This window comes from Lepidochelys kempii, chromosome 15 (assembly GCF_965140285.1).
Source record: "Lepidochelys kempii isolate rLepKem1 chromosome 15, rLepKem1.hap1, whole genome shotgun sequence".
NCBI classification, from domain to species: Eukaryota; Metazoa; Chordata; order Testudines; family Cheloniidae; genus Lepidochelys; species Lepidochelys kempii.
Genome location: NC_136394.1, coordinates 23,231,442 through 23,258,556, shown reverse-complemented (window position 1 = coordinate 23,258,556; position 27,115 = coordinate 23,231,442). Strand labels below are relative to the sequence as shown.

General features: G+C 41.6%; 1 long non-coding RNA gene across 6 annotated transcripts in view; it reads right to left on the bottom strand.

Annotated features, from left to right (window-relative positions):
• The window catches only part of LOC140898585 (uncharacterized), a 281,435-nt gene extending 261,917 nt beyond the window's left edge, over positions 1–19,518 (bottom strand). For all 6 annotated transcript variants that reach the window (XR_013634720.1, XR_013634718.1, XR_012155031.2 and 3 more), the window contains exon 1: positions 19,225–19,518. This is a non-coding gene — a long non-coding RNA (uncharacterized LOC140898585). The remainder of the gene's footprint in view (positions 1–19,224) is intronic.
• Between the last annotated feature and the right edge of the window lie 7,597 nt (positions 19,519–27,115).

The window sequence follows — 27,115 nt, the reverse complement described above, 5'->3', positions numbered from 1 at the left end:
GGGGACACTGAGGCACACCGCCTCATGGCATTGGTGGCTAAATGCCAAGACACCTACACTCTAGAAGATATTAATATCTACATTGTGTTAACAATGCTGTACTTTGAAAGACTTTCAGGCAACTTGGAAACAGGCACCCAGCATAGACGTTGACTTCTGCTCCCGCTGGTAGGTGCTCAACCCCTCTCTGCCCCTGGCCCTGCCCGGACCCCACCCCTTCCATGAGGCCCTGCCCTGACCCGTCCCCTCCCACCCCTGCCATGCCCCCATTCCAACCCCTTCCCCAGAGTCCCCACTCCAACTCCCTGCCTCTATTCTGACTCCTTCCTCAAATCCCCGCCTCCTCCCGAGCTTGGCTGCTGATGGGTGCAGAGCACCCACTAATTTTCCCCCAGAAAATATCTGTGGGTGACACTACAATTTTTGGTAACACTAAGAAATTAGATAACCAAGAACTAAAAAGAATTTTACACACACTGCCCCCGCGTTGTCAGTGACCAACCCTCTGGCAGTAATCTAAGGGGGCGGGGGGGAAGTGTGACGTTACACTCCATATTCTTTATAGAAAAATGCTTATGATATGAATATGGCAAAACTAAGATATATTTTATGCAAGATGGGTCATGTGAGACATCATTGGAAAGGTTATGATTTACTGAATGTGATTATCCAATTTGTATGCATGTATCATTTCTGTATCTAAAGTTAGGAATATTAACTATGTAACAATTACAACTGTGTGCGCACTTGAGAAACACCCACCGGACAGCAGGCCATCTGCCTTGATGGGTCATAAGGAAAAAACAGTAAGACTTTGAAGACACTAATCTCTCTCCTTCCTGAGAAGCGTCCTGGGACATTGCTTTGACACTACAAGTTCATGTGGTCATGTCACCTGGTACTAATCACCATCTTAGATTTCTAGTGATTTTCCACTAAAAGGAGGGGATGGTCAAGACTAGGAAACAAAAGGTTCCTGCCTTATGTAAATTCTATTTAAGGCTGGGGAGTAAATTGATCTTGGTTCACTCTTCACTGAATCCCCACCCAGGATGATAGCTGGAAAGATCTGAGAAACAAAGACACAGGGGGACAAGAGTTGAGCTCAGGCTGGAAAAAGGATCTGGTCTGTGAATATGGTGTCTGAAGATTTAAGCTGCAAGCAGGGTAGCTAACTTTCAAGAACTTCTGCAACCTGCCCAAAAGCAATATTTAGGGTGAGAAATTACTTCTTGAAACCAATCTCTTCAAGATCTTAAGCTTAGTATGTGTGTTTTGTTGTATTTGCTTGGTAATCTGCTTTGTTCTGTTTGCTATCCCTTATAATCACTTAAAATCTGTCTTTGGTAGTTAATAAACTTGGTTTTGTTTATTACAAAACCCAGTTTGTGCAATTTATAATGGGGAGGGCGGCAAGAAGTTATACATATCTTTCTCCACATTGAGGGAGGGGACAAATTTATGAGCTTACGTTCTATAGATTTTTCTTCAGTGCAAGACAATATAATTTTGGGTTTACACCCTAAAGGAGGTGTGCTGGGCAATGTCCTAGCTGAGTCTTCCCATACGGAGCTGTTTGCAGACTCTGTGTGATTCTACCGCTGGGGCGTCCCTACTTGTGCGCATGCTGCCAGAGGCCGGAGAGCCTGATTCAGCAAAACGGGGAGAGGGAGTCCAGGCTACTGTAGCTGGTGAGCTCAGCGAGACCTCAGCACATCAGGTGACATCCTGGACGGGGCGTCCAACACGTGGAATCCCTACAACTCCAACGGACATCACTAGGAACCGTACAGCGTCCCCCTCTCTCAGCCATATGTGTATCGGTAAAGAAACTGCAGGAACGAGCCAGCCAGAGACTGAACCCAGCAAGCGTCTGCAGAAAGCACTGCACACAGGGACTGTCACCAGGCTGCTTCCTGCAGTTTTCCCCCTGAACATCCGCTCCCCTGTGCTGACGGGCTGTTTGCTGCATCCCTCCTAACCCTTCCCTTCATTTGTCTCCCCACATAGCTCTTGTTCTCCTAACGTGACCCCACTGAAGCAAACCTCTGGCAGCACCCACGCACAGGTAGGGACACACCAGCTGCAGTAAAATAAAAACCTAAACAAATCATAGAACTAACCTGATGTTTGCAACCCCTGCATTTTCCCCTCTACTTGTGTTTTCAATCCTTTTCTCCTACCCTTTGTGAGTCTTATCTATTTACACTATAAGCTCTCCAGAGCAGGGCTTGTCTTATTCTGTGTTTCTACAGCATCTACCACAATGGAGCTCCATTCTCAGCTGACCCATAGGCACTCCTGTAACAAACATAATTAATAAGAAGAGGAACAGTGGGTACTCAGCATTTCTGAAAATTGGGTCCATACTCTTCATTAAAAAAGTCAAAAAAAGGAAAAAGCAAAGCCTGGTTTTTCCCTGGGTATTTCTGGCTGTTGCATTCTCAAGAGTTCCTTTGATTTATTATCCCAACATGTTATTAAAATAATGAATTATGTGTTGGTACATTACATTTAACACCGTATACACGGAGGCAAGTTACATCTGCTAGCTATTAATCAAATATTCACCAACAAAGGTTGATTAACAGCATTTTACATATTTACAGCAAAGATGAAAAGCATAATAAAGCTCAACTAAAGTTAAAAGGTAATAAATTATTAAACTGCATTTATACACGCACTGATTAGAGCGTGGAATAGATAGAACTGTAGGTAAGGTTTTGTTCATCAGGCAATACCATTTACATATTGACAAAGACAAGGTGTTGGTTGCAAGCTTTTGTATATATAATTTTCTAATAAATTACTTCCAGCTCTGCCTGCTATATACAATGTAACCCAGAAGAAAATGGAACTAACTGGAGTGAGCACATTTCAAGTTAATCAGTCAGTGATGGTGTGTTAGTTTCAAATAAGTTCCCCCAAACCACTATGTGCCTCAGGCCTACATACATCGGGACCTAAATTTTTTAATGTTGTGATTTTCAGTACCGTAGGTTTTTGGGGCCAGATTCACAAAGATATTTGGGATCCTAACTGCCATTTAAGTCAATGGGAGTTAGGTGCCTAAATATGGCACCTTTCCAAATGCGGAACACCCACCCTTTGCCCATCTGCCAGCTGGGTAAAGCCTTTAATGAGCCACACTTTTGCTAACGAGATTCGAGATGTTGAATGCCCACCTTAAAGCGGGTTGATTTTCAGGGGGCATGTGGTCAGCGCTTACTGGAACTTAAATAGAGACCTTATGTTGAGCACCCAAAAATAGAGGCATTTTAAACTGCTTCCCCCACCCCACAAGACCTTTAGCTAGAGTGGGGAAACACAACCTTTTTGGAACCTCAAAGATGGCTAGGTTCAAATTTGGGGCGTTTTGGGCTGGGATTTGAATTTTAGCTGAATGGATTTGTACAACGTGAGATGTAACCTCACGACCAGGCCCAGGTATTCTCAAAAAGTCTGAGCCAAGTTTCTGGAGTCTTTGCAAACCCCAGACTCCAACTGAAGTCAATGGGAGTTTTGAATGCACAGGGAATGCAGGATCACACTCTGTTGTTAATTATTGGCAGTTCCTTTAACTAGACTACAGAGAGAACTACTTTTTTTCTAAATTGCCTTTTTATTGATTTTCAGCAAAAGAGTATTACAGAAAACAAACATGGACTATAAATTAGAGATTAAGGATGCAGCACACATATTGTTGAACAAGAGAGAAAAATGTAGCATGTGAATAAACTCTGCCAAAAGAATACAAAGCAGAAAGTAAATAACCAGATGCAAGAATTATATGAGTTCAGAATCTGAGTTCAGTGAGAAGAGATGAAGGTTTGCATTAGAGAAAATTACAGCAAGAGAAAAATTATTAGGGGCCAGATCTCTAGCTGGTGTAAATTAACCTCAGTGGAGCTATGTCCATTTACTCTACCTGAGAATCTGGCCCATATGTATTTGTATTAGGGAGTGGAAATAGATCCATTTATTCTCTATGGAAAAGGATTCCATATGAAAAATCTATCTTGATAGATAGATATCAGTTATTTAACAGCACATTTATAAGGCATTCTACAGAGAGTAATCACTTATCAATCTTTTATATAAAACAAAGGCAGAGATAGAGAGTCTCAGGTTTAATCTACTGTGAGTAGTATTGTCTGGCCAAGAAAGCAATTTATAAAATAGGAGTGCAATTAGACTGACCTTCAACGTTTTGCAATCCACTCTAAAGAAGAACAAATTTGAGAAATGTAGGCAGTATGGAATCTATAGAACTACACATTGCATGTCTCTTACACGTATTCCATTTTTAGAGTCTTATCCACTTGCAATTAAAATCAATGTGAATATTCCAAGGCTTTCATGAGATTTGGATCAGGCCCTATTTAATTTTATGGAAATTGGCTGAGGCCCTTAACGGACGTAATTAAAGAAGTTTAAGTTGGTTTGGATGAAATGGAGCTTTTACAAATCTACACTCAAAATTAGAACCACACTGTTGTTTTGGCAGCTTGAAAAGTTGGGTTTAACTATTTTTTTGTGGTTGCTTTTCTTTTTTCCCCCTTTAAAAAAAATTTTTTTTTGCACTTCACTGCACTTACAGATTCCAATAAGAAGCGAAAGGCCTTAAAAACTCTCTCATGCCATTTCCAGCCTAACCAGAATCAGAAAGTGCCAAAAATCTCAAGAAGAGGTCTATGTGTTGATGTGAAATTTCCAGCCCCGTTATGTAGACTCCAAAGTTTCATGTATCTCAGAAAATCTATGGACTAGTATCTTTGGTTGGCTTATAGAAACAAAACCCCAATTCAATTTTTTTTGCTGGCTTTTTAGTTCACCCATCACTATATCTAATCAATCTATCTATCTATCTAATGTCTGTGAGGAACACATGGTGAGTGTTCTCTTTGAATTTGTACTAAAAGGAAAGACTTACGGCACAAGAGCAGCAGATTGGGGCTGTGGGCACTTCTTGGCCTGATGTAAGTGGAGCAGCTGGATTGCCAAAAGACTGCTTCAGTGGCTTTTGTGATCTCTGTGGATGTGATTAACCCAAAAGCCACTCTCCAGACTAAAGGATAACTCATTATCCACCCTCACATCTCTCCTTAAAACTCTCCTCTGCTGTGAAGCAAGACTGCCATACCATTTTACTCCCTTAATTGGGATATCAATGGAGTGACTGAGCACCAGTCATTAAAGTGCTGAGCAAAACTTCTGTCGTTTACTCTGGGCTAAGCCCATCAAAGTTCATGGAACTTTCAGGAGAATCTTGAGTCATTTACAGTTCTGTATGAACGATAGCCGTTTTACCCAGTTTATATAGGAAACATTGTGAAGGCTGGCAGATTTGGCAGAGGCCTGCTTTGAATTCACTTTAAGTCAGAACTCCTGGGGTAAGAATCTACGGGGACCAAGACCACAGAGTTTTGCACAGCTTTATTATTGAAGGCAAAAATCCATTAGATCTTACCATCCCTTCCTTTCCCTGCATGAGAACTTGGAGACCCTCAAATTTCAGTATTCAGATCAAGATTCCAGCCAAACGAGATGTAACAGCCACACAGAGGATATTAATTGTGACTCAGAATACAGCTCAATACTTGGCATGAGACCAGTGCCAGCTTCTGAACAACTCAGAGGCAAGAAGTGATGATAGCTTCCAGCAGGCAGGAAGGTTTCAAATATGTAACTGGAGGGAAAAGAAGGCTAATGGATTTAAATGTCTCATCATTAACAATTAAACACCCTGCTTCTAAGTTTGAACCACGTTTCTTCTCTCCCATCACATTTCGGCAAAGTTGTCAAAGCATGCAGGCAGTCTATGATTTTTAACCACATAAGAAAAGTCACAAAGGCGTTTATTTTTCTAGCTGAAGGAGAACAATTTTCATTCATTTTCATTTCACTAATGACATCGCTGGACAATCAGATGGTCAAATGCAATAATAAAGTAAAAGAACAATTAAAATATAATGCCCCTCATTCAAGAATCTCAAGACACTTGATAGTTTCTTGATTAATCCCCACTGTAGCCCTTCTTTCATAAGTGGGGAAACTGAGCCACAAGGCAGTTAGGTGACTTGCACCAGGTCACATGGAACACCTTTGGCACAGGTGGGTATAGAAGCCATTGGCAAGATTCTCACCCCTTCTGTGGCTTCTGTATGCTGGGCTGAAGGGCTGGAGTGGTCTAAAGAGACCCTAAAATCCCAGTTCCAGCTAGAGGAGGATTCCCTCACAATAGAAACTGAGGAAAACAGCCACAAGCCCTGATGTTGGGAGCCACCATAAAGTCCCCCCCAGAGCCACTTTAGCTCTGCCATACTTCCTGGGCAATGAATCTCAGCTCAGATCTTGCTCCAGATTCCTATTCCTGAGCTTTAAGGCCACTTTTCCTTTCTCTGAATCACTAAGAAGTAGTGCAAATACCCAAGCACTGGGCCCTGGTGTGTGGAAGAGATTATGAGTCCAATAAGGACATTGTGACTGCTACCAATTTCACGTGGAAGATGCTCACATACTGCAGTGATGGGCTGCAGTATAAAACCCTAAGGTACACAGATGGCTGGATGGATGAATTAGTGGCTGCTCCATTGGGTAACATACTTATTCACCAGGAGGTCTATATAAGCAGCTGAGGAGGTATATGGAATAGACCAGCATACAACAGCTCAACAACATGCCCTAGACATCCAAGTTTTGCTCATCTTACTACAACCACACATCTGTCTTTTCCCCCTCTAAGAGGAGGTTCAAAGAAAATTACATGGATAAGCCTCATTTACAGTGATATTTCTCATTCCCCTTCTGCAGCAATGGCTAATTTAGTGCCCTTGTGTAAAACGTGCCAGCTTGACTAGCCCTGGGAACTGAAGTCCTCAAGACAGCTACAGCGTGGTGATGGGTAAGGCCCTACCAAACTCATGGCCATGAAACATGCATGATGGAAATCTGGCCTCCCCCTGTGAAATCTGGTCTTTTGTGTGCTTTTACCCTATACTATACAGATTTCACAGAGGAGACCAGTGTTTATCAAATTGGGGGTCCTGACCCACAAGGGAGTTGCTGGGGGGGGTCACAAGGTTATTTTAGGGGGATTGTGGCATTGCCACCCTCACTTCTGTGCTGCCTTCAGAGCTGGGCGGTTGGAGAGCGGCAGCTGTTGGCCAGGCACCCAGCTCTGAAGGCAGGGCCGCATCCAGCAGCAGTGCAGAAGTAAGGTTGGCAACGCCATCCTTACTTCTGTGCTCCTGCTGGTGGCGGCCCTGCCTTCAGAGCTGGGCTCCCGGCCAGCATCGGCTGATCTTCATCTGCCCAGTTCTGAAGGCAGCGCCGCATCCAGCAGCAGTGCAGAAGTAAGGGTAGCAGTAACGCAACCTCCCCCCTAAAATAACCTTGTCACCCCTCCCCCGAACTCCCTTTTGGGTCAGTACCCTACAATTACAACACCGTGAAATTTCAGATTTAAATAACTGAAATCATGAAATCTGTGATTTTTAAAATCCTATAAATGACCAAAATGGATCGTGAATTTGGTAGGGCCCTAGTGATGGGTAGAGGCCAAGCATTCCCCTATTGCACTGAATTTCTCACTCTTTATCAGTATGAGATATGATTTGTTAATCTGAGTGATTCCAAGGTTTCAATTTAATTTTCGATGGCGGTAAATATAATCTTTGCTCTAGCACTCAAGATTAAGCTAGAAAGGTCACGGCACCATTCATTCTCAATAGTCCACATTCCAACATTTACAACTCAGACTCTTGAGTTATTACATAGAATATTACGGTGTGATTTAGTTCCAATTTGCATCCTAATTTTGGGGTTGGGACCAGGAATATTTATGCCATTAGCCAATTTATTTTGCATTGATTTTAAATATTCTTCCACATGCACCCAATGAAAAATGTGATTGGTATATTTGGAAAATGAAAAAATGTAAATGCTTATACTGAGGGATTGCCATTAAAAAGACTTCAGGCTCTGCACCTTGTGACCTCATTTGCAGCTGGATAAAATTATTTATATAACAATATTGCCTTGACATAGACTTTAGAATCACAGAAGGTCAGAAGGACCATTATGATTGTCTACCAAAACTAGGGCCCCGCTGTGCTAGGTAATAATCAAATACTTAACGAGGGGCACTCCCTGCCTCGAAGAGCTTCCGAACTAAACAGACAGAGGATGGGATTACAGTGCAAGGTGAAATGACTTGCTCTGGATCACACAGCAAGTCACTGGCGGGGCTGGTAATACAAGTACGATTGCCAGTCAGATGCCCTATCCACTAGACTCCGCTGTCTTTCTTTAAACGAGAAAGTAAAACGACTGTAAAATTTTACCATTCTGAGCTAATGCACTCTATCAGTTACCACCCTGTGGTAGGGGACTGGACTAGATGACCTCTCAAGGTCCCTTCCAGTCCTATGATTCTATGATCCAATATTCAGTAAAGCAGTATTTCCTTAAATACAGTACAAAAAATAATTGACATCTCAGATAGTATGGTAACGGTTAGTAAAGATTAACTTGATCATGGAAACCACTAAATGTAGCAGACAGATGGAAAGATAGACAACAGGTGGACAGGTAGATGTCAAGAGGAGGGGTGACCTAACAACAGAATATTTGGTTCGGAAGCCAGTCCCATTTCTTTTTAATTTAGAGTCGACCAAAAATAGTATTTTGAAATTTTCGACAAACCAAAATGTTGAAAGAAGTTTTGTTTTGTATCCATTAAAACACTTTGGTCAACCCCAAAATGGAACATTTTGTTGTGATTTTAAGGGGGAGAGGGTTAAAATGTTTTAAAATGTTTTTATATAAAATGGAGAGAAATTCCAAAATGAAAAATAGCTTTCCGATATGAAAAGTCAAAATGCTGTTTCAAAAATGCTGAAATGACTCATTTTGTCATTTCTGAAATGTCTTTTTTTTTTATTGAAACAATTTGTCAAAATCAACCTAGTTTCATGAATTATTTTGGTCAACTTGAACCCATATTTTTCATCAACAAAAGGTTTGGCTTGGCAAGTTTTTTACGTAGTATGATCAAGTGTATTACATAGCAAAGCCCATGTTGTAACTAAACAAATGAAATAATCTCCCTTCTACCAGGCCCAGTATTCAATACAGCCAATTACAGTGGTATGTTATGGCATGAAAAATAAACCATAGAAATCAGTAGCATCAACCAAAACCACGCAAATCAATATTTTAACTAGAGAGAGGACAATGCACAGGAAATAATTTATCCAGTGTATCTAGTCTTCATTTCTGAACTGGCATATATTACTGTTCAATGCCCTACTTAAACTCCTCCAACATACGTTTGCTCTTGACTCTATATCCCAGGGTTGACCAAACTTCCTGATCCTCCAAGCCATATACAATAATCCTCAGAAGTTCGAGAGCCAGGCATGCCTGGTGGGGCTCAGGGCTTCAGCCCTGCAGGGTGTGCCTGCCAGGACACAGGGATTCTGCCCCATGGCAGGGTGTGCCTGCTGAAGTCCTGAGCCCCCGCTCCCTGCAGGGCAGAAGCCTCTAACCCCACCACCCTGCCACAGGGCAGAAGCCCTGAGCTTTCCCCATTCCCAGTCTGGCAGGTGGAGATTGGCTGGGACAGGGGGGTGGGGGCACGGGAGGCTCTGCAAGCCACACTTTAAGTGTAAAAGAGCTACAGGTGGCTCGTGAGCCGTGGTTTGGCCACCCCTGCTATATCCTCTAGCTTTGGGATGTCCAATCACACCAAGCTTCTAAAAACATATATATAGTTTAAGGAATGTGTTTAATCTAAATAAATATCCATATTCAAGCTACACAGATTGGTGCTCATTGCAAGTTATTGATGAAATTTTCTAGGAAGTCTAGCTGGGACACTGAATATAACAGAAAATATTCAGTTTGCATACATTTTCAGCATGTTTGGCTATTATATATTAGTGGCATTGCACTAAAATTATAATGACACATTACATTTTAAAATTTAAGTTGGGTTATAGTATCTGTTAAACTTATTAACTTCACTTATACCATTTGTCACTCCTTTTGTATAGCTTTAGTATGGAGTTCTCTTTGACACCTTTGTCTTCAACTTATCAAAAAAATAGGAGCAATTCTGTTTCCTGAAAATATTCAGCTGTCAGTGGTTGAGATAATATTTTTGATCAAACAACTGCTGCCCAATGAGCTGAGGAACAGCTAACTTAATATTCTGGAAGAGGAACATCCTAATAAGTTATAATGTGACATCTCACCTCTTGGGATGAGCAAAAAAGAAAACCAACATGAACAGCTCATTAGTGTCTGTGCTTCTTACAAATGCTGCTCTATAGCTCATTAGTGCTCAGCCTCTTGCTTCTGGTGGTACCTGGAAACATTTCATACCACACTGCAACCTCATTGATTGAAGGCTTTTATGTCAGTGGCTTGAAGAGTGGTCAGTTTGGATGAGCTATTACCAGCAGGAGAGTGAGTTTGTGTGTGTATGGGGGTGGGGGGGATGTGAGAAAACCTGGATTTGTGCAGGAAATAGCCCAACTTGATTGTCATGCACATTGTGTAAAGAGTTGTCACTTTGGATGGGCTATCACCAGCAGGAGAGTGAATTTGTGTGGGGGGGTGGAGGGTGAGAAAACCTGGATTTGTGCTGGAAATGGCCCACCTGATGATCACTTTAGATAAGCTATTACCAGCAGGACAGTGGGGTGGGAGGAGGTATTGGTTCATATTCTCTGTGTATATATAAAGCCTGCTGCAGTTTCCACGATATGCATCTGAGGAAGTGAGCTGTAGCTCACGAAAGCTTATGCTCTAATAAATTGGTTAGTCTCTAAGGTGCCACAAGTACTCCTTTTCTTTTTTTGAAAACCTACTGTTAGGGTGTCTGACAGCAGTCATGATAGGAATGGTTTCTATGCTTTTGACGCTGCAAAACATAAGAAAGACTGGATAAGGAACAGTGGGACAGATTTACAGTTGGTGCAATCTCGAGAGGTTGGCAAACAGAGTCAAACCCTAGAACTGCTGCGCACTTGTAATTCCCATTGGGCTGAAATTACCAACTCGTTTGTAGGTAGTAGAGGCCCTGTCACTACCGATGAAATGTTTTTATTTGTACTCAGCAGCATGCTTTAATTTGAACATTGACACTGTGTTACGTTGCAACATGAAGGTTAAATTTCTGTCCCAGGGAGAAGCAGATACAGAACCAGATAACAAATATTTTCACAAGCCATATTTTATATATAGGGCTTCAGGCCTGCATTTTATTTTATGTATATATATATGTAATATTTTATATATATATGTCAATATATATATGTTATATTCAATGTCCCATTGCCTAGGCTGACCAGATAGACAGCATGAAAATTTGGGACAGGGGATGCAGGATAATATACACCTATATAAGACAAAGTCCCAAATATCTGGTCACCCTACATCTACCGCTGTGCGGTCTCAAAAAAAAAAAATCATCCTTACAGTGAGATATCTTAAAAGTGGTGATAAAATATATAAGAAATAATCATACTACTGTGCCCTCATTCAGGCAATCATTTTCCACTCAAGGATCTTAAAGCACTTTATGGACATAAATTAATGAAGCCTCACCATAGCCCATCAGATAGGGAATTATTATCTTCATTTTACACCTGGAAACTAAGGTATAAAGAGGCATGGCTGTTTTATCCAGGCTATATATCTTAGATACTTATATGGGCCCCTTTACTGGTATATCCAAGTATGACAAATATAACAATTTCCTGCAATATCCTGGACAAACCTTATTGAATTAAGTGCAAGCATCTTAGGAACTCACTGTAGTAAAAATGGAAATGGTTGTGTGTTATTGTATGTCACTTCTCTAGGAGACATGACTAATGTAAACCTTGAGAAGTGTTGTGAGCTCCAAAGGACTCTCTTAAACAATGGGCTAAGAGATGAATGAACTGTTAGTTGGGTGGGATTCTGGCTGATTCCCTATTCATGGTCTCTTCACAGACCCAAGTGACCCTCAGATTCCTGAGGGTGTTGTTCTGAGCAAAAGGATTCATGAACTTGTAGCCACAGGAAAACCCTGAGTAAGTTGCAAAGGACAATTCACTGGCCAGACCTTTGTTGGAGTCAGGGGGTGGTCTCTGGTAAGCTCATCAGCATGTGCGTAGGGTTTTTTAAATTGTTTTTAATATGTTTTCTCTGTAACATTTTTACCTCAACATTTAATGTGCTTGCTTAGAAAGATCTGTGTGGTAACTTGTAAGTATGGCAATTACAGTGTTTATTCTCTGAGGAGAAAAGAGTCAAGCAGGCCTGCTTAGGCAGTGAGACTTTATTGGGCAATTCACAGTGTAGGTAGGGAGCTGTGCAGCCTCGAAATACCCCAGTCAGGAGAGAGATAGAGAGATGTAGGCCTCTGCCCCAGAGAGGCAATGGCTGGGGAGCTGGAAGCCTGACAGCAGGTACCCTAGCTGGACCATACCATGGAACACAGGTGCAGTTGCCCTGAACTGTGACACTGAGCGCCTCAGAGTCCTTAACCTCACAACACCTCAGAGAGGTAAGGAAGTGCTGTTTATCCCCATTTTACAGACAAGCACAGAAAAGCTAAGTGACTTTCCTAAGGTTGCACAGGAAGTCTGTGGAGCAGCAGGAGCTTGGACCCAGGTCTTCTAAGACCTAAGCTAGTTCCCTAACCACTGGGCCATCCTTCTTCCAAGCTCACACAAGGAGTCTGTGAAGCCAAGAGCCGCTGCAAAGAGCTTCACAAAGGAAGCCATTTGAAGTGCCCAAGCAACCAACTTGGATTGGTTTTAAAAAGCCTGCATGCACTGCTGCATATTTCCGATCACCATTACAGGCACATTATTTATTAACTGCCCACGTACGTTGACATCTCTTTTGTTGGACACCTTTTGTGTCTTTTGTTGTGTTATGGGCACCATAACATGTGGCAGAGTCAGTAAAAGAATCAAGAGCTCCTCACACGCAGCCTTGTGCCTGAACAATAAAAACACCCTTGCTCTTTGACAGATACGATTTACCATTATTTCATCACATCTTGTGACAGCATCACTTGATTGTAGTCACTGGCACTGAGCTATTACAACATACCAGCTATTTTGTAGCGATTGTCAAAGCTCTGATCTTAATGCCTGTAGTTTACCTATAGATTGCCATGTGTCAGCCCTCCAAAGCATAAATACAGACCATCCAATGACATTTTGAGAATTGTGCATCAGATTCAGCCCTGGTATAATTCTTAGAGACCAGTGAAATTCTACCAGAGATGGATTTGGTCTGGTGTCTCTTGATTCTGAATATATAATGGAATCAAAGTCTTCGGAGGGATCCCACTGTACATGAAATGGTTGCATTTATCAGCATTCAGATGCCCTATGAAATATTGCCCAGTGTTTTCTCCATTGTAAAAACAAACAAGAAATTCTTTGATAAGACCAGACTGTGTGGGCAGCTGCAAAACCGGCAAAGTGTGAGTTTACTATCATCAGAAATCTAATCTACTCTAAACTTGAGCAATGATTTAGGAATGTATCAGTTTGATACATGCTGATAATGGCTCTTGATTACACTTTCCTGAAAGCAATTAGCTGGACTAGGATGCTCAAAAGCAGACATCACTATTTCTAGCTTTCTAACGGAGAAATAAAAAATGATTATTTTAATACCCCTGATGTGTTCCTAACCATCCTGGACAGATAAGCTATTGCTGGGTTGGTGGTGACATTTTCCCCCAAGATCAGGTTACATTTACCGTAAATAGAACAGCAGTTCCCAGTTGTCATTATTTAAAATTGCAGTTTCCAGCAATAGCAGTTGCATGCCTGCTCCTCTAAAAATACTTGTAAGATCTGTCACTAAGTAACACTCACAGAAAACCTGATTTTCATTTGCACTAAGGCCCTTTTACTTTGTTTAATTGTCATTAAGGCTCACTGTTCTATTTTAATAAAGTTTTCTTCAAGTGCTGAAAAGCTAGGAAATAAGTAACTGAGGTCAACCCTCACATTTCTGTTTCTGGATCTACACCAATACAAAACGTATCAATTCCAAACTGTTACTATTTTTTTTCCACAACACATAGTTAACATCCAAGGCTTCAAAAACTACCATAAATCATAACGCTGATATGCATGAATGAAGGACACATGTTAATGGTGTATATGTCCTCTTTTAAGGTATGCTTTTGGTTTGGCTTTCTTCAAAAAGCACGATCACATCTCATCTTCTTGAATAAACTACCCTATAGCCTTAATTCCAACACACATCTAAGAGACATATGTTAAAAATATAATTCCTTCTTTAAAATATGAGGTTTTCCTTTTGTGTTTTTCAGCGAAAAAGAGACCAATGTTTACCATATGTCTCCTTCTTGTATTTTTGTTGAGTTAAGGCTCTATGGTACTTTAGACAAGAAGGAGACATATGTTAAGAGCTGTTCTCATTTCCATATTCAGAAAAATAAAAATAAATAAATAGGACTTGATCCAATTCTCACTGAAATCAAAAGCAAGATTCACATTGATTTCAACGGGAGTTGAATCAGTCCCATAACATTCATGAATTTATTTACTAATTTCCTTTAATAAAGGTTAGGCAGAATGGTTGATTTTTTACACTATCAGAAATAAAGAGACAAATATAAAGGCATCAGACAAAGATCAAGGAATACAACGGAGCTGAGGCACAATTATCAGGAAGTGTAGATATTATTATAAGAAAAGCTACATCAATTATTTGTTTTAAGTAACTATAAAAATCCATGATCAAAAAAATACTTCCACGAATTACTTAACTAAAATTATAGCTTACCCTAACGTTTTCATTAACTATTGTTTTGAATGAAACTGTCTTTCCCTGTGACATGACTGTAATTCCTCAGACACTAGTAAAGCCCATAAAACCAGAACACAGAAACAGAACAAGGCAAGTTGCAATATTAGCACTTTCACTGAATAAATACTTGAACCATTGCTTATGGCATCAAACATGCCTCTGGATCCACAATAGGCCATGGTAATTAAATAGTCCCTAAAAGGATCATAGACCATTAAATTCTATTACCTGCCTTTCAAAGAGTCTTTTTACTATGAAATGAAAACCTGTTTGTTATACCTTGGGGTTACCCATCCCTGATCTTGGCGAACCATGTTTATGATAGAGCTGACTAGACAATGGGGATTTGCCCCCTACAGAATTTTTGACATTTTGCTGAAAAATGATTTGGGGGTGGGGAAGGAGAGTTGGCCACTGACAATTCAAACCAAAAATTACCAAAAATTAGGGAGGGCAAATTATCCTGAATCACCAAAACCCTGTTTGTTTTTTTGTTTTGTTTTGGTTTTTTTCAGTTTTCCAATGAAATCTCAAAAGTTTTCCAGAAAAGCAGACGAAAAAAGTGTCGACGAAAATGTTCCCACCAGCCTTTGTTTACAGACATGGAAGTGACAAGGTTAAATATTATCCTAATGTTTCTGAATTAAAAAACAGTCAACATGAAGAAATGCAGATTGTTATGCTACTTTAAGTAACTCTCATATGGAAATTGGGTGCCCTGCAAGGAACCCCTGCCTCGATTTCCCTCTTCTGGAGGACCCTGTAACTCCACACAAGCTTTGCTGGGCTAAGTTATTACAGAAACCCCATAAGCATAATCCAGAAATCCCCAGCACAGTCCAAACACGACATTTAATCTTTCAAGTCCCAACAGCCCATCAACACAGCGGGTACAGCTCAGGCTTCTCTCACTATATTCACCTCTCAGGTACAGGTACAGCTGCGACATGCCTCACCTCAGCCCTTCTAGTCGGGGTGTGCTTCTCTGCCCTGTTTCCTGCTCAGGTATGGTTCTAGTTCTCGCCTGGAGATGTCAGCAGGCTCATCCCTCCATCATTCCCCAGTCTACAGCCCGCTCTGCCCCTCCAGCTTCAGCTCAGAAAGCCAGCAGACATCTCTCCCTTTGTTGCTCTCAGCCTTCAGCCCTCTTGTGGCTCTCCAGCTGGGGGAAGTTTGTAGAGGACACCCCGACTTCCTTCCTGTTTTCACCAGCCTGATCTGGCTCCACCACTCAACCAGGGAAACTCGCACTACTCCCTTCTCTCAATCCAGCTCTGAGCTCACTTTCTGGCGCTCTCAATTCTGGACTCTCTCTTGCCTTTGGGTTCTCTCTCATTTATAACTCTTGGGGCAACCCCGCCATCCTCATTACACCAAACTCAGATGCTCCTGGACTTGAAGAGGAGAGTGGGCCTGATTTCATTTAAGGGGCCAGCTACCTTACTACAGGCTGGTCTGCAAATTAATGTTGACTATGGAAAGGAAACCGTTATCCTTTCTTAAGGTTACAGTGGATGAGTCTGTCCACTCTGTACCAGCAGGAGAGCCAGCCTCCATCATGACTTCCGGAAAGGGGGGCATGGATCAGCATTCACCTCGCACTCCCTGTCAGTACCTGGGTCAACCTGGGGAAGCTAATGATCCAACCAGTGGACCAAATTCAGTGATGAATCCTGGTCACAGGCCACCAGAGTCACCAAAATCTGCCTGAAAGTGCTGATCAGCAAGAGGTCATAACTGTTACTTTTAGCTAGAAGGGTATTTTACCTAGCAGAATATGAGTTTTCTTTGACTGAATTTATAAATCACAGAGTGCTTGGGGAAACAGCCTTCATAAATCTTTTGTAGTGTGGAACCTATTGTGGTGTGGCAAACAGAATGCAATGCAAAGCAAATCAAAGCCCTTATGGGTTGTTTAGGGGATGTGGGTGGGGAATGAATGAGTGGTAATCAGGAAAAAATGGGGGAAAGTAAACGTTACTCCTGTTTTCTTTTACAACCAATGGCTGATTTCTCCTGCTTTTGGTCCTTAAAGACAACTCTATGCGTTACAGATTCCTTTCCTCTGGCTGGAAGTCAGTTACACCTTTCTCACAACTGGCTTTAGTGTTGTAGGAGGTCAATTCAAGAAGACTATGTTAAACTGCCACAGCTGGTTCTTGCTGTCAGTTTCCTCCCCTAATAGCTCATCCTCCATCACCCATGTTTAAAAGGCACTCCTGACACTAGGAAACACCACACCAGTGTCAGATATATTTATAAAAAAAACTGCTAAAGGAATGTTTTTTTCTGTGTTAATTTTTGAATTAAAAATACTTTCCATATAAACCATCACACTTTTCATTGTAGCTAGTTGGCAGCTTCATCTCTCTTAGACCAGGATGGGCACATAAACTAGACTTCATTTTGGAGGAGGGTGCATTTCCTCCCTCAGCTCCCAGGGGCTACACCCTGCAGTTGAACAGGATGAGTCTACCTCCCATGTGTTCCTCCAGGACAGAAGTTGGTCCATCTCAGTTCCAACTAGAGATGGACATAGACTAAGTGCTTTGGGGGCAGGAACTATCTTTTTGTACAGCACCTGACACAACAGGATCTTGGTCCATGGCTGGGGCTCCTAGGCGCTAATGCAAAATAAATAATTAACAAACAAACAAACAAACAACTAAGGCAAAAGAACTGAACCGCCCCAGTTGTGTTCCGTGAGTTGTTCAGTTTTGTTTGTTTTAAGCACTAAAGTTTTGGAGAATTGCATAAGAGGTGCTAGTTTTTTCCCTGTAGTCATTACAAAATGCAAGACCAGCATGGGCTGCACTAAACAATTCACCAGAGAAAGTTAGAAAGGTGGCTGGAAGGGCGTTAGGTAGGGTGAAGCACGGGAAGACGGGGATGATCATGATAAGGTAAGAAAATGCCTTTTTCTTGAATTAACAAAATATTGGTTACAAGCTTCCCAACAAGGCTGTTTCTCTGATTGTTAATTCCCTTTAGGTGGGGTATGTTCTGTTTCCAGGCTTATATCCCCAGCTCTGCTTCTGACTCACTGCGTGTACTAAAGTTGGTCACCAACTCTGAGTTCTGTTTAATAATATTTGTGTAGGTCATGTGGGCACCGAGCAAATCAAGTCACTAATCTCTGTAAAGAGCTTTGAGATCTTCATCTGATGAGTGCTAGAGAAGTCCCAAAGTACAATAACGAATCAAGTTCCTGCATGCCATCAGCGTAAGCTCAGGTGCAACACCAGAGGTATACGAATCTGAGAAAACTAGAATAGAGGTGACCCTCTAGGTTCTGCAAAAGAGCCGTGGTGCTTGCAAACAGAGTGTCTCCTGCTGGCTCATTCCCACATGACATCACCCTGCATGACATTCTCCCTCCTTGTGGGTGAGCAGGCTGTACATTTGGCTGAGATGGAAGCAGAGTGGGAGCACAAAGGGGATAAAAAGGCTGGTGAATCAACAAGGCTGCCTGGAACAAAGCTGATTTTTGAACAGATAAACAGTGAATGTAGGACACATCAAGTGTGCATTAATTGAGAGGTTATTTTCCTGTGATGACTTCTATTCATGTTTACTTTTAAATAAAAGATTTGTTGACAACTTGGGATACACTTCTTTATATTATCGATGCACAAAAGAGAATAAATACATACCCAATGAAACCAAAGCTATTACACAAGAACTCTACGTATCTTTGAGAGATTGTTTTCAAGCTGTAACACTAATAATCCTTCCCATCCCAGCTTCTAGGGCAGTTTCCTGTGAATATTTTTTTTTTCCAGAAAGACCACAGTATAAAAGTACCTGGACCAACCTCCCCGGTGTAAGCCAGTTGAAATCACTGGAGTTATGACTTTGACCCACCGTCACTCCAGTCTGCATGACAGCAACCTGTCCTTCCACGGAAACCTTTTCCATTTATTTGTGTTCATTTAAACACACACACACACACACACACACACACACACACACCCGAGAGCTGGATTATAATTTTGCAATCTGTCCTGTGAGAGAGCAAATTGTGACTCAAAGAACTGTAATTCCTCCCCCTGATTCCCCTTGCTCTGGTGGAAACATGTTGCTTCACCCTTTTTTGTGGATCATCTTATTCCCCCGTGTGCATCTGGGAAGAGGAGGGGCAAAGCAAGGGGCTCCTCTAACTTCATAACTATATTTCATCTACTTGCTTGCAATGGGGAGTAGCAGGTGACCAGCCCTTGTTCTCTGCTCTCTCCAGAGCCACGTAATGGAAGAAGGCTGCTGCTTACTCCTCTCCCTGATCAAGAAAGAGTTGTTACACTAACTCTTTATGGCTATTTCATTCACACGCACACACACATTCCCCTCAATAAATTCATTACTTACCTGATACCAAAACCAGCAGCATGAAAGAAAAACAGGAGCAGAGTTTACTCATAGCTGTCTCAGAAAAAGACATGACCAGAGAAAAAGGAAGGGAAATCAATACGCGATTGCTCTTCTCCATCCACTGTGAAAGTGTTGGTGAGCGACATGATTCATCTCTGCTGGTGAAAATTGGATTATAAGTGTTGTTGGAGCAGAAAGGGAATTTTGAAAGGAAAATATGTCCCTATGTTCATGGCTGAGCTGGCTGCTCAGAGATTTTTAATTGTCTATATGGCAGCTTCTGGAATGGAAGAGCAATCCTGCAATGGAACACACAGGTACAAAAGTCACCAACCCCCATACTCTGCTTTCACAGTCACTGAGTTTTCTTTTAATCTCCCACAGGAACCCTTGGGTTGGAACGACCTGGAGTGCAGAATGAAGGAGCGGAATCCAGTCGGATTGCAACACCCATCTTTCTTTTCCAATCGAAAAGGCCTGAGGCAGGCGTTAATAAACATACGGTGCACTTTCCTAGCACCTTTTATCAGGCGATCTCAAAGTGCTTTTCAAACGTTCATAACCTAAGCCCTAATAATCTAAAGCCCCTGGGAGGGAAGTAAATTTAAAACTCTCCTCCTAGGCACATGCCCTAAATCATGTCTAAAACCCCATTTTACAGAGGCTGAAATTGACATGCAGAGAAGTTAAATGACTTGCCTCAGCCTGCTTCATTTCCCTTCTGATAAAAATAATTGTCAGCAGGTCTAAATAGTCAAAGTAATCAATATTTAAAGGGTTGCAGAGCATTATTACAAAGGGGTTTGATTTCATTTCCCTGACACCTCGAGAGGTAACCGGATTTAATAAGGAAACAGCTGAGCCCTTGTGGCTAATTCTAAAGATCTCACAGTGATAAAAGTAACATAGAGACGGGGGACTAATAAAAACAAAAGCAATGAGGTTTTAATCAGCAACAGAAGGATACCAATTGAGTATTAGAAAACATTTTTTGTAGCGAGAGTTAAGCTCTTATGCACAGTGAAACAATTTGCCATTGTTGTTTTGTACACTGTTTTGTAACGCAGTATATCTTGCAGAGTAATCATTTAAATATGCATGCAGATTATTAATTAGTGAAATAATAATAATTCAGCCCAGACTGAAAGCACAGGCAGGGAGAGGAAAGCAGCTGGCTTTCTCTCTGACCTTTTCCAATTCATAAGCTATTTCATAATGACCCAGCTGCTGTTCAGGGACATGTGATATTATTTACATGTTAACTCTGTAACAAAATCCGTATAATGTGTGAAGCTGTAATATATGTGTGGGGAGAGAGAGAGAGAACACATTTTTTCTATAACATCACCTAGCCACAGTTCCCCATTCATTCTGGTAGATATCCACAACAGAGAAAAGTGAAAGCTGCTATCACACCCACTAGTCAGACTTCCTCTTGAGTTAGTCTGGAGAGAGAAGAGAGGAGACAGATACAAGCAGGCATGCCAGATCCTGTCAAATCAATAGTAGTAAGGCCAGCAAGACAGCTAAAACAGTGTCCATTTCCTCAAGTGCCCATGGAACCATCAGGCATGTCAGCTGCTGATTGGTCTTTAATATTTCATATATGGCCAGATGCAAGATGCTTGTACCCTCTTCCATTGTGTACATAGCACATAGGCCCAGATTTTTCAATGCTATTTAAGAACCTAAAGATGCAGATAGGTATCTAGTGGGATCTGTAACATTTTTAAAACACCTAAGCTCAATGGACGTTAAGCACCTAGGCATTTTCAAAGTCCCACTAAGCAGTTATCTGCATCTTTAGGTGCCTCAATACTTTTGAAAATCTGGCCCAGACTAGCAGCATGTATTCATGTCGATACCACGATCATTAGTGGGGACTGAATTCAGGACTCATAGCACCAAAAGCACAAGGGTAAGTAGCAGGCTGTTGTGATCACTGGTGCTATCTACTAGAAAGAGACATGGTTAATCCAATGCACTACACTAAGGCTGAGAGTTTCAGAGCTGCATAGAGGATATGCATACCCAATTCCCATTCAAATTAATGAGACCTGGACGTTCAATCCTGGAGGCAGAACTGTGAATCTCTCTCGACATATGCATGTATGTTATTTACATAGATCAGAGAGGGGATTTAAAGACACCTCACCTGGACATACGTGCCAATTCCGCAGACAAACCAAAGCCATGCAAATAACTGGTTCAAATCTGGACCAGATGGACAATAAACTAAAGTCACGACCATCTAATGGCTCTCCTTTCAATGGAAATAAATGACCTTTCACGTCTCAGAAATGCTGGCTCCATGGCACTGGATGGAGGGAGGTAGAATTTGGGGAGGTGCATGCTGTAGAACACTGCCCCCTGGGGGATGCAGATGGGGCTGATTTAGGGAAGTTAATGGCAGTTATGTTGGCCATTCCAGGCAGAAGCTACAGTACTGGCCACAGAGCAGTTATTCTGCTGCTATGTAGCACAGGGAAGGGAAAGAGGTAAAATCCCCTTCTCCTGTATGACCCAGAGCACCATCCCACCCCTCAGGCTGTGGCTGGAACTGAGCATTGGTCCAATGTCATTTAGAGTCACTCTCTTTGTAACACAGTGAGTGATCAAAACACATCTCCTCATTGCAATGTGCCCTTCTCTGAAAGAGAAAAATGACAGCTAATGCTTTAAAATCAAGACTTATTTCATTCCTAAAGGATGAATCAGGCATTTGCATTCACTTTGCCACAATGGATATTTTGGATGAGAAGCTTAAACACAAGTGCATCTATGGGCATGCAGAGAGAGAGAGAGAGAGAGAAAGAAAAAAGAAAAGGAGGACTTGTGGCACCTTAGAGACTAACCAATTTATTTGAGCATGAGCTTTCGTGAGCTACAGCTCACTTCATCGGAGCTCATGCTCAAATAAATTGGTTAGTCTCTAAGGTGCCACAAGTACTCCTTTTCTTTTTGCGAAGACAGACTAACACGACTGTTACTCTGAAACCAGAGAGAAAGAAAGAAAAAGAAGCAGCTAAAATAGATCGAGCAATCCCAGATCCTGCCATTGTGCAGGATTCTGTTACTTGTTCAAAAGCAATGTGACATGACGGCTCAACATTAGGTGGGTGATGGGATTTGAGAGTCCCTGCAGCCAGAAGCCACTGACGTCAGTGGGGGTTACTTCTCGCCACCATAAGGTTCCCAGAATGAACACTCTCCTCTCTCAGTGGCTGTCTTCTCCTCCAACCTGCACTTGAATGACTCACAAGAGATGTGTTCAGAAGAGAGGGTTGAAATGCCAACCCCCCGGCAATATATACAGAGCAAGGTTTATAAGATGCTCCATCCACCTGCACCTTGCAGAGAGGTTTCTTCTGTCTCTGTTTGGGGCAGTGATGTTGAGAGCCCTCTTAGCCCCACCCTTAACGGAGGAATAGAGAAGCTGAGGTTAAGCCCTGCCCATTTGCAAAGGCTCATTAGCTCTGGGGGAGTGAACCGTAGTATTATATATGTTGTCCCCTGCCCTTCTCTTAGCAGCCAGGAACAGGAGCTTGTAATGATGGGACTAGCTCCTGAGAGACCACGGACTTTGAACTGAATTTATGAATATTCTATAATGCCCTGAAATCCCTATACCATACAGTCATATACTTTATATGTTATTGCCATAAAAGGGCTTGCCCACAGCCTATCACTTTCTATGTTACCATGTAAGGCCAGATTAGAATAAGTGCTTGAAGCTGAAGTCATCACAGTTGCACTCACAGTGAATTTGGCCTTTAAACTTCAGTCAGGCTGGAACATGTAGCCCATCAGCATTTCTGCACTAGGTTGATTATTTGAAATGATGGAGATCACCTGATCAAACAGGTGACATTAACCTGCCATTTCCCCCACAATGACACGTTCCCCAGCAAATCCAGATAACTAGCCCCCCTACTTCTGCAAAATAAGCCAGTGTAAAAAAAATAAAATCAAACCACTGCATTTATTGTTCACAGTCAGCTGCAATTTGCAACCATAGCTACATTTTCAGAGATCCCTTATCACAGCACATGCAACCAAACTCTGCAACTTTATGCTATGAAAGCGACACTGGTGTGGTCTGAAATCAAGTCAAGCTTGTTCTTAGCCCAAATAATGCAACTGTCCAGCGTTCTCCCACAGTAAACCTGCCTCTCCCAAAACGAAACAAAAGGCAGTTGAGAAAAAGCAATGTAATTAAAAGGATTTGATGACTCTGATGGAAGCAAAATGGAATGAAAACTGAATATGACTATCTGTGGGAAAATCAATGTAAGATATGCCACAGGTTTTAAAAAGGCTTAAAGAAAGGATTTCCATAGCTTAAGGTTTCGCAGAAAGTATTTGTTTTTTTTATTTGATTCAGTACTATAATTTATTTTTGTACAAAAAATAACATCAGATTTGGTTGCTGTATGCAGTTTAGTGAGGGCTTGCCTACATGGTACATTAGTCCACTACTAAATTCTAGTGCACGCTAGCATAATCATGTACTAACTGCCCCGTACGGACCCTGCTGGCATGCACTAAAAGTTCCTTAGTGAGCATTAATGTAGACCCATTTCAAGCAGTTTACCCCAGGGAAGGATCTGCCCCATGCAGTACAATTGTGCCCCACCTTTAAACAACCTCCACTAAGAAACCAGTTTTTCAACCTCCTTCAGTAGACCTGACACTACCATATAGAAGAGTGTTGCTTTGCTTAGTGATGGAGGCTTATTAATGGACCACAAGGCATTAGAGTTCTAAGACAATAGTAGGAGTTTAATCCAGGGGGAGAATGTTAATATCAGAAGGTTCTTTGGTGGCCTCTGTGAAATAACAGGATGGTCTCAGTACATCAGCTGGTGGATAAATGTTCATGTCACAAAAACTACGTAGAAATGGCTTGGCAATGCATGCACTGACCAGCAGGTTAGGCAACATGTCCTACTACTCTATTCACAACTAATCCCACTGAAGTCAAGGTGGGAACCCTTATATATTAAAAAACTAGTCCAAAAAATTATAAATGAAGCCAGCAATGAAAATTTGTTCCTGTTTTCCAGCAAGTTCTAATTCTTAGGGTTTAATGAGCCTTGCCATTTCGCAGGCTCAGGTACAGAAGGACAGTTAACAGTTACACAGAGCACTCCCAGTCCATACCTTGTCTTTTGATGCTGCAGTGACAGCAGATCAATTATAAAAGAAAATGTAGCTGGGCCCTTGCTTGTCAGATGCATGACAGAGCTCTGCCCTGTTCAGAACACTGTGACTCAATGCACCAAGCTACCTCAGTCTGCAAGCTATAATGCATGTACTCACACCTTCCACTCTGACCTGATACAATCAGGACCATTTCTCTAGTAGTTTCTCTTTCTTTCCCCCCCACCATTCATCAGTTGGAATTGTGCCCTTTCAGCTGGCTGTCCGCCTCTCACAGCAAGTGTGCTTGTCTCCCGAGTTCAGTGGTATTCACTCCTTCATGGTTCAATTTTCTCCTAGGGGATGCTGTCTAACACTTGATTGCCTGCCGACAGAGAGAGCACCATGGCAATATACTTTTTGTTACACTCTTCCAGACACCGCAGTAATTGCAACAGGTTTCCAGTGCACCCCCTGCAGTACAGTGTAGCAGCCAGCTACATTAACTCAGTGCCTTCCTCACCTGCAGGGTTCTGCTTTTGATCCTGACCTCTGTGACTTGAGCTGTCAGATTCATGCCGTCCTTGTCAATTTCACACTGGAAAGCAACAGGTATATGACTGGGGCTGGGAGTATGTTGATCAAGCATGGCATTAGTACATGCCAAAAAACTACCCAGGATACAGTGTCTTATGCTATCAGACAAATATGGTGAAACTGCCAGATGCAGTTGTTTAGATGGGAAGAACAAAGTTTACTCTAGGTCCACACATTTAAAAATGTAGACAAGACCGATCACGTAACTTTCATACTTAAAAATGAGCAAAACTCTGTTACTGTTCTAGTAACTTACCCAGAAAATAGACTGAATATTGAAGTCCATCTGAAAATTCAATAACTAATGTGCTAGATATCATTAATGCCCCTTAAGCCAAATGTAAATTACCATGGTGCTTCAAATAGAAAGTTAATACGTGATACTATCAGATGTTGTTTGTATCTTCTTTCCATGAGAAAATTTAAAGAGGACTTTTTAATCCAAGAATTCCCATGGCACATTGCAAACAATGGGCCCAGTCCTGCACGTGTTCCCTGCAAAAAGTTTCTATTGGTTTCCTTTTTAGTTCAAATACAATGCTGCAGCTGCACCACAATATATAAATACAATCTGGGTGAAATCCTGGCCCCTGTGAAGTCAATAGCAAAATTCCCCATTGACTTCCATGAAGACAGGATTATATATAATCAAGTCATCCACTGATAAAATGCAGCCCCTTCCAGGGTAAGAACCATAATACTGCACGACAATTTTGTTCAGATAAGACTACGTTTTCATGAAGTGAGACCAGTTACCTATGCACACATTTGTTCCCATACCTTCTTGTTGCAAGAGGTAATTTCAGTACATAGGCAAATCATTTAGCTACCTATATGTTAATTTGCACATACAAATGCAGGCAGTGTGCATGCAAAAATACATTAATAAATACACACACACAAATCCATGTGGTTCTTGGACCAATCAATCATTTTCCTCAATCTCACAAGGTGCATGAAGAAATCTCTCTCCTCTTAAATATGCAGCAACTTGTGTCCATTTCGTATAGGGGAGGCCCAGATTATTAAATCTCTGTGCACCATTCCTGCATGACTCTAACGTATCTTACTATGTCTAAAGTAAGTCGTAAATGCACTGACCAAGACTACAGATAGGGCTTTTGAAATCCATTAGTTCTTTCCCCCAGTGACATCTTCAGCCACAGAAAGAGTAATAGAGAACTGTTTAAAGAGTTTTAAAAGAATGTTTATGAAAAACAAAAGGCATCATTGCAAGATACGATAAAGAAAAACCAATCGTTTATTTTTTTATTCACTAAGAAATGGACCTTGCCCCTTTAGCTGACTCAACTTTGCAGATAAGAAATGTAGATGAAATGTGCATTCATATAAGCACTCACAAATTCAAACAAACAGACCCTCTTATGTAGCTGTTTACCGTGTATTAGCACCTCAAATAAAGACAGCACCAAAGCCTGCTCTCATTTACCCTCCTCTAAACCAAGAGTAAATCCCCCAACTGAGAATTGGACCCAAGGTTTACATAAAACCAACACACAGGCAGCTGAAACAAATTCATATGAGAGAAAAACGTGCAAAATTCAACTTTTTGTGAATTTGTTATCCCAAAAGAAACTCTGCTCCTTTGCTGATCCCTCATCACCACACTATACATTGGGCCCAATCTTCAGATGGTGCAAATTGGCTCCACCAATTTCCAAATGCAATCTGCTGAAACCTGTGAATTTCCTTATAGGAAGAAGCTGTTAAATTTCCATATTTTTCTTTGCACCTTTTTTGCTGTCACACAAAATTCTCTCCTTTTTATTTTTTTCATTTCACAAATTAGCACATATGGTAGAACATTAATGAACCTGCCCTCCCAGATAACTACACTTGTGTGAAACCACAGACTTTCCCCCCATAGTAGATTCAAGGACAGCTGATTCTGGGAAGTTTCAAGAAAAGAATTCTACTTGGCAGGGTGAAAGGGTTAAACAAGGTCCTGGAGCTGCTGAGAAAATGAGGAACCAAGCTGATATAGCGATTTAGGGGCTACTGTTTTTTCTCTTTTCCCCTCCCCCCCCATAATGAATGCTTCTTCCTACACTGAGTTGCCATAGTTTCAGATTTCTGTGCTTCCCTTGCTGCTGGTTACTAGGGCATTTTTATATGCCCTGATGATTGT